This window comes from Bison bison, unplaced genomic scaffold, assembly GCF_000754665.1.
Source record: "Bison bison bison isolate TAMUID 2011002044 unplaced genomic scaffold, Bison_UMD1.0 scf7180017864465, whole genome shotgun sequence".
NCBI classification, from domain to species: domain Eukaryota; kingdom Metazoa; phylum Chordata; class Mammalia; order Artiodactyla; family Bovidae; genus Bison; species Bison bison.
The window spans coordinates 4,031,291-4,040,623 of NW_011495026.1; the positions used below are offsets into that span (position 1 = coordinate 4,031,291).

The 9,333-nt window shown below is 37.5% G+C and overlaps 1 protein-coding gene across 6 annotated transcripts in view; it reads right to left on the reverse strand.

The window, feature by feature from the left end:
* Window positions 1-9,327, reverse strand: part of LARP1B (La ribonucleoprotein domain family, member 1B) — a 135,094-nt gene extending 125,767 nt beyond the window's left edge. The window contains exon 1 of one of the 6 annotated variants that reach the window (XM_010860241.1): window positions 9,146-9,327. The gene's annotated coding sequence lies outside the window, so the exon portion shown is untranslated. The other 5 variants (XM_010860242.1, XM_010860240.1, XM_010860244.1 and 2 more) reach the window with 5 other exon arrangements.
* Window positions 9,328-9,333: the final 6 nt, after the last annotated feature.

The following is a 9,333-nucleotide window of genomic DNA, read 5'->3' on the forward strand; positions in this document are numbered from 1 at the left end:
GTGTGCTCTTCCGATATATATACACACACACACACACACATACATATACGTGTGTGTGTGTGTATATATATATATTACGTGTATGTGTGTGTGTGTATATATAAGTGTCTGACTCTTTGCAACCCCATGGGCTGTAGCCCTCCAGGCTCCTTTGTCCATGTAGTTTCCGAGGCAAGGAAATGGGTTACCATTTCCTTCTCCAGGGGATCTTCCCAACCCAGGGATCAAACCCGTATCTACTGCATTGGCAGGTGGATTCTTTACCACTGAGCCACCAGGGAAGCCATATATTATATATATAATACATGTAATATTTAAATATATAATATATAAATATATTTGTATATATAAATATATTCACATACATCAAGAAGCATCCAGAAAATAAGTCAGAAGACTTCAATTTGTCTTTGGAAAAACCAAAATAGCTTATCTCTAGAATCAAGCCATAAAAAATAAAACAGACGTCTGTAAAAGCATGTGTAAGACTATCACAGTATCATCACCTGTCCCTATCTTGAATAAGAAGACAATGATGGATAACAATAGTCTCCAAATGAAGCTTTAAAATGTCTTTTTATCTAGCACGATGATTATCTAGTTAAACATGCCCTAAAGTAAATATTAAAGTCGAATAAACAGAAAACACAATAATTTAGTAAACAACGAATCCCATAAATCATGGCAATGACTAATTCAGAGTAAAATAAAATGATTTTTGAGTTAAAACCAGAAAAATTCAAATAAGATATTATGAAAGGAAGCTGGATGAAGGATGACGACATCCCCAGGGATGGGCACACAAGGAATGTGAAAACTGTAGAAATTCTATTCCTAAAGCAGATAGTGAGTACATGCCTATTTGCTCTACACTTCCTTATACTTTAGGGACACAAGTAAATGTGTAAGTAAACGTCAGTTGCTCCGTCATGTCCCCCTCTTTGTAACCCCATAGGCTGTAGCTCGCCAGGCTCCTCTGTCCATGGAATTCTCCAAGCAAGGGTAGCCATTCCCTTCTCCAGGGAATCTTCCCAACCCAGGGATCAAACCTGGGTCTCCTGCACTGCAGGCTGATTCTTTAACATCTGAGCCACCAGGGAAGCATATTGTGTAGTCAGTCACTAAGTCATGTTCGACTGTTTGCGACCATGGACTGCAGCCAATCAGGCTCCTCTGTTCATGGGATTTTCCCAGGCAAGAATACTGGAGTTTGTTGTCATTGGGGAGCTTTCCAACCCAGGGATCCAAGCGGCATACCCTACATTGGCAGGAGGATTCTTTACCGTTGAACCACAAGACTATTATTAACCTAATGAGCAATTCACTATCAGGTCCAACTATCCTATTTCAACAATTTCCCACCACAATTATGAACTCAAAATTTTTCAGTAGCAACCATAATACAGTTTCATTTTTAATATGACTACTTAGCACTGTTTTGAAAACCCTGACAATTTTCAGCTTATCAATTATTTCATAACAAAATTCACAATTGTGCTTCCATTTATAAATAAATCCCCCTTCTCCAACTTGCTTCACCTCTTCTTAAAAAGTCTACAGAAACTACTACAGGGAAATGTATACATGCATATAAATATGCATAGGGATAAATACTTCATTAAGAAAAATGAGATGCAGAAAAAAATATGATGGATGGGTAGGACAAAAAGGGAGGCAGGAAAAAAATCTAATCTAACAAAAACAGTATTTGTCCAAATATTATCTGGAATTTGACTAAGGTATGTTCTATAAATAGCACATATATTTTATGAAAGTTACACAGTATCAAACATTTGAAAGACTTTTCCCTTAGCCAAATAAAAACACATCCCAAAATATTGCTAAGTCAAGTAAATTATTGCCTGGTGGTTACAAAACACAGCCTTACACAAACTATTTGATGTAATGGGAAGTAGTTAGGCATAGGCCACAAAAGTGAGTTTTATTACAAATCAAGAAGACATTAATAATCACAAAATTAAGGTCAGAAATTTAAAAATTATTCTGACCACATAAACTTTTAAACTTCAGTATTAAATGACAAGTAAGTTATTTACAAACAAAAATATTCGAATGTAAGTTAATAATCTTTTTGATTTAAAAATCAACATGGTGCCATACCCTACACAGACACTGATTATAACCTCTGGCTAAAAGAAGTTGGGAAGGTAACCCAATACTGTAAATCAACTATACTTCAATTAAAAAAAAAAAAAAAGTTGGAGGTAACTCCCTGGTGATTCAGTGGTTAGCACACAGTTCTCTAACTGCCAGAGGCCTGAGTTCAAACCATGATTTGGGAACAAAAGATTCCACAAGCCATGCAGGGCAGCCAGGAAGGTAGAATCTTGGATCTTTATTTCGTCACACATTTAAAAATAAAAGGAAAAGAGATTTTTACTTCAACCAATTCTTTTGTTTAAATTTTAATCTCTCAACTCCTCAGGTAATACATGGGAAAATTGATCGCATTTAATTCTGTGGCCTCTATAATTCTGACATTTTATTGATAAGGGTATCTTTAAGTACACACTGTAATTTGGATATTTATAGTTTACCAATATGGTAATTTATTTTCATCAAAAGATATTTGACAAATTATGCTGGCTACTGTGGTTGGATACTCCGGGATAAGAAAGAAGGATTTCTTAATACTGGTTACCAAGTGGCACTTTTAGTTAATTTACTTTTTTAAAAGGAAGACTGTCCTAGAACATTCCTGTTCCCGAGTCCCAATTGTTTCCACAGAAACAATGTTTCCTGATTAATGAGTTTAGGAAAAGAACTGACTTGCAAAGCCAGCACCTTTCCCCTCTTTCCTTTGGGAGCTAGCTGTCCACAAAAAGTAAGCATTCTGGTCTGCTCCTTCATGCTATTAACCACACAGGGTAGACTACCCTATAGAGGCAGAAAGGGAACACGCAGTTGTGCAACGCCAACTGTGAATACATTTGTCTAATTCCAAATTCAACATAAGGAAGTCCTTTGTGCTGCTCTCTTAGACCACCTCATCAACCTACTCTTTTTTTAGTTAAAAGAATGACATAAGCTTTAAAAAAACAAATCTGAATAAAAGATAAAATATGATTCAAAAACGAAATAGCAGTAGCCAAACACGAAATGGCACTAAGAAATCTAAGTGAAGACAATTTTCACCTATTGTGCTGACAAAAAAGAAAATGCCAAGCGTTGAGAAGCCTGTATAAATGGACATTTCTCTCATGCTGTTGGAATGAATATGAAGTAGTAGACTCTTTCAAGGGTAATCTGTCATTTAAAATGTATATACTATTTTTGGAATGTCCTGCCAATCCAGTGGTTAGGATTCTGCTCTCACTGCCAAGGGCCTGGGTTCAATCTCTGGTGGGAGAACTAAATAAAACCCCCAAGCCACGTGGCAAAAAAGTACTACTACTACTAATATATATATATATCCTTTTAAAAGATAACCAACAAGGACCTACTGTATAGCACTGGGAACTGTACTCAATGTTCTATGACAACCTATATGAAAAAATAATCTGAAAAAGAATGAATATACATTCTGAATCACTCTGAGGTACACCTAAAACTAACACAACATTGTAAATCAACTGGAATCCAATAAAGTTTTTAAAAATTAAATAAAATGCATATACATTTTAAGGAAAAAATTCCATTTCTCAGAAATTATCTGAGAATCAAGACAAGATACAAAGATGTCTGTATAAAATTTTCACTGTAGGGATTTCTGGCGGGCTAGTGGTTAATATTCCGTGCTTTCACTGCAGGGAACATGGGTTCAACTGAACACTCTGGACACTAAGATCCTGTTTGCCGAGCAGCACAGCCAAAAAACTATGTTCATTGTAGCAGATAAAGGGCTTCCTAGGTGGCTCAGTGGTGAAGAATCTGGCTGCCAATGCAGGAGACACAGGAAATACGGGTTTGATCCCTGGGTTGGAAGATCCACCAGACTTCATTAAAACAAATAACCTCTAGGAAGTTCCCTAGATAACTGTATTTAAATAAATAACCTCTAGGGAGGTCCCTGGTAGCTTAATGGTTAGGATTCGTGGCTTTCACTGCCATGACTGTTCTAGAAAACTGCTCCAGAGATCCCACAAGCTGTGTGGCATAGCCAAAAAATAAATATATAACTCCTATATTCAACAATATAGTAGTTATATTATTGGTACTGCTGCTGCTGCTGCTAAGTCACTTCAGTCGTGTCCAACTCTGTGTGACCCCATAGACAGCAGCCTACCAGCTCCCCTGTCCCTGGGATTCTCCAGGCAAGAACACTGGAGTGGATTGCCATTTCCTTCCCCAATGCATGAAAGTGAAAAGTGAAAGTGAAGTTGCTCAGTCGTGTCCAACCTCAGCGACCCCATGGACTGCAGCCTTCCAGGCTCCTCCATCCATGGGATTTTATTGGTAATTTATAAAAAATAATGCAAAACTTAAGAAATAAGACAAATGTGTATGTATTAATATACCAGATTCTACATATAATTTTATACACACATATAGAACAGGCAAAACAAGACCAAGAAAATATTTTCATTTTCCCATGTTCCAAACAAAATGGAGGAAGCTGTTCTTCCAGTATGTCATTAGGTAAAAATCTAAGACTAAAAAAGAAAGCCAACCTAAAAACTTAGAAGTATAGAAACTTTAATTTTAAAAAATTTTCAGACAGATGAAGCCTAAGAAATTTAAGCTCCAATGTATATATACACACACTCACGTTTATATGTGTATATACATATGTATATATATGTATATATATCCAACATATATACACACACATATACATACATGTATCCGTGTATATACATATATATACACACATATATACATACACATAAACAACTACGTGATCTTCATATATCCATTTTTCAATCACTGGTGAGCCAAAATGCAACTTTGAGTATTACTGCAATACCTTAATCTATAAGGAAACAATTCCTGATAAGAAAACAACTCATTTGAAAAGCTTGGATAGTGAGAATAAAAAAATGCAACATTATAGGTGATTTTACTCTAATTTTCATGACCATAATCTTTAGCAAAGTTTTAATTAAGAAAAGGCATTGACAGTTATCAATCATTAATCACATGGTTTTATTATATTTAAGGGAGAAATGTCATCAAATGCCATTTTATTACAGTAAATGAGTGCCTTAAAAAAATATGTAAAAAAGCCTACTTAACTTCTCAGACTCTTAAAATTGATACTATCAATCTGTAGTCACTTTAGAGAACAACCTGTCAACAAATACACTGTGACCTAACAATTCCATGTAGCTATCCTAGAGTAAATCAGACAGTATATAAGAGAAATGCATAAAGATGTTTGAAACAACCAGGATGTTGATTAATGGGTAAATGGCTAAACTGACTACATCAGTTATATTTATAGACCACTTCTCTGCAGTTTTTTAAAGTTTAGACTAAAAAGCATCAACTTTATCACAAGAAAAAATTTTTATAAAAAGTATGTAGATGGTAGTTAACTAAACATATGGTGATCATTTTGCAATGTTGTTGTTTAGTTGCTAATTCGTGTCCAACTCTTTTGCAACCCCATGGACTGTATGTAGCCTGACAGGAAGCTCTGTCCATGGGATTTTCCAGGCAAGAATACTGCAGTGGGTTGCCATTTCCTTCTCCAGGGGATCTTCCCTACCCCGAGATCAAACCTGTGCCTCTGAAGTCTCCTGCATTGGAGCCAGGTTCTTTACCACTAGCACCATCTGGATTTTCTTGACCCAGAGATCGAACCTCCATCTCCTGCATTGGCAGGTGGATTCTCTACCACTAAGCCACCAGGGAAGTCCACAATATGCATATGCAAATCTGAATCACACACCTGAAACTAGTGTTAATATAATTTAAAAACTCACTGTAAAGAAAAATAAAAGGATCAGGCAAAATTTTAAATTGAGAATAGTCTAAATACACATACAAAACACTGTATTTAGAAATAATTTCACAGAAAGGTCTGAAAGGATATTCAATAAACTGGTAACATGACTATTCTTTTTGAAGGGAACAGCAAATTTGTGTTTATAAAAACATATTAATGTATAATTTATATAACAAGTAAAACATTATTAGATTTACAGTAAGCTTATTTGAGGTTTCTGGGAAACACACTTGGAGAAAAGGTTGATGGGGGTCAAGAAGACTAAAGATGAAAAAGAAAAAAATAATTTTTTGTATTGTGACCCAACCACTCAGCATGAAGGGTAGTTCCCCAACCAGGGACTGAACCAGGCCCTCTGCAGTGAAAGAGCCAAATCCTAACCACTAGGTCACCAGGCAAGTCCCCAAATCAATATTTTTGTGAGTAAAAATTAAATTTACAAAGCTTATTTTTAATATGCAAAATATAACCATGGGTACAAGGTAAGTGACTCATAAATCCCATACTGTGACTTTAGTAAAGGTCTTCAAAATAAGTAAAATTACTTTAAACATGGATCGGGGAACAATTCTTTCTAGTCTCCTGACCAGAATTTAAGACCACAGTGATACTATTCTAGGCTCTCTTGTGGGCCGGACTTTCGCTGAAAAGAGGTTCTTATCTGGATTACCAGAAACACCAATACACAAGCCAGAACCATCCCCAAAGTGGAGGAAAGTGTGTCACAGGGCTGAAGAATTCCTCACTTGCAATTCAGTTAGAACTCCAGGTTCTAACAAAAAATTCATGACTATAAGTCCAGAAATACTTCCCTACATCTCCTATGTTTCTATCTCTGGTAGTAAACTTTCTGGCAAAAACTTTATGGATGGAATTCTGGTACTTCATTAAGTAACAGTAAATCCTCGTTTGGCTAGGAAAAACGTAAGTTTAATTCTGATATTATAGCATAATTAATATCCTCTTTCCCTCTCATGAATCTCCTGGTTTATAGGATAAATCACATAGGTTTCCAACGAAAAAGATTATTGTACTAATTTAACACTCCCCTAAGTTTGCACCTATTCTGGACTCTGAACCATAAAGGGCGTCTGCTCCTATATCATTATGATTGAGGTTGCAAATTTACTTAGGAAAATAGAAAGCTGGCAGACCTAGGTTACAGAAGGCCCTCTGGTATTAAGAAATGAAAGAAAATACATCCACTTCATTCATTTACAAGGCCCAGAAATCTTGCTGAAAGTCAACTAGCTAGGTAGTAGCTAATCTGGTCTAGAATGCAAGCTGTGCATTTCTACTCCACAAACTCTTATCTAAGTTACCTAGACAAAGTTTTTCAGTTACGAATAGAAGTTGTGTAGAAGTTTTGTGTAGAAGTACAGAGTCAGTGTTGGGGATAGACTATAAAGTTACTACAGCACTCCAAATATAAAGAACAGTATTCCTGCAGGTACAGAATAGATTCCAAGAACAGAAATGTTGCCTACAGAGAAACATCAGCAAAATTAAAGTCCATGGGAACCACACCTGGTTAATCACCAGATGCTTAATCTGCAACAAAGATTAAGGTCCCTAATGAAGGCACCTGCAGGCTAATTATAATAAACTGTTAAATATTTTAGCAAGGTAATCTCCAATTAAAATTTGAGTCTTAAAACCTGTCAAATTAATTGTACAACCAAGAGGTTTTTTTTTTTTTGGTAGATCACTGACTATAATGTATAATGTGTGTAAGTCTCAAAGTAGGGAGGTGAGACAGACATTAAGATTCACTAAAGTTTTCGATATAAGACTTCTGTTCTCTTCAGTTAGTAATAGTGGTAAACAAATGGAGCTTTGCAGGTAGGAGAAAACGGTGTTAAGTTTAAATTTAGAGAAAAAATTTTGAGTAGATTTTTCTGTGTTAAGATTTATCAAATGATAATTTAAAGACCATCAAACCCCAGATGTAAAATAACTATTTAAAGTTATACTGTTCTGCAGCATTAAAAAATGATTATTACTGTGCAAACCAACTCTTATCTCCCTCTATTGGAGTTCCTTAGAAGAAATGTTACTATAGCTGCAAAATGTGTCTATAACAATCACCTTATATTTGACCATTCCTTAGTCTCATTTGATCCTCACAACCCTGTAAACACGCTTAAATTTTCCCTGTTTCACTGTTAACCTTTAAGAAAAGCAAACACTTGTAAGTAAACAGCTGTAATTTCTATATGAAAAGCTTAACTTACTACAACTTAATTAGACAGCAAAACTAGTCTTCGTTTTATTTAGGATATCTATTTAACTTAAAAAAAAAACCTGACGCTGTTATAACCAAAATAAATCTCTAGGGAACATAGGGCATTGGTCCGCATCAAATTCAGTGGCACAATCTTACCTCCTCTAGGAAGGAGAGGTAACTGAATGTTTGTTGTTGTATAGCCGCTAAGACGCATCTGACTCTTTGCGACCCATGGACTGCAGCCAATCAGGCTCCTCTGTCCATGAGATTTCCCAGGCAAGAGTACTGGAGTGGGTTGTCATTTCCTTCTCCAGGGGATCTTTCCGACCCAGGGATCCAACAGGCATACCCTACATTGGCAGAAGGATTCTTTACCGTTGAACCACAAGACTACTATGACTACTATTCACCTAATGAGCAATTCACTCTCCGGTCAACTACCCTATTTCAACAATTTTCCACAATTATGAACTCAAAACTTTTTACTAACAACTACAGTACAGTGTCTCATTTTTAATATGACTACTTAGCACCGTTTTGAAAACCCTGACAATTTTCAGCTTATCAATTATTTCATAATAAAAAAATCACAACTGCTCTTCCAATTATTAATAAATTCCCCGTCCGACTTGCTTCACCTCTTCTCAGTCTACAGAAACTTCTGTAGGATGAACTGAACATCTACCTCAAGTCAGCTTTCCCAGGTCACTACCACGTGGAGGCAAGACAAAACTGAGGCAGTGCCAGCGGAGTGGCTCAGCTCCATTGCCCCCGCCGTGCCTCCACTAGTCAAGGAGAACCCGAGGTCCCACCTCTTCCTGTCGCTCCCTTCCCAGATGTCCATTTATGTAAATAGGCAGAATGAATGACACCTTGGAACGAAACACCTCCGACTGACAGGGCAAGGAGCCCTGCCCCTGCCCCTCCCCCAGCCCCGCGGAGCCTTGGTCTCCACGAGTCGCCCCTGCACACACCCTCCCGGTGCCCACCGCAGAGGAGCCACAGACCTGCCTCCAAGGTTTCCAGTGGGGGCAACGGCAGAGGCCCCGTCCCGGCGGGGGACAGGTGCTGGGGAGGCTTTCTGGTCCAGGGATTCTCCTTCGGCGGCGGAGGCGGCGGCTGCAGCTTTTCCTCAGAGCTGGCCGCCGCCTCCTCCTCCCGGGCGTTCTCGGCCGGCGGGTCCCGCGGCAGCGGT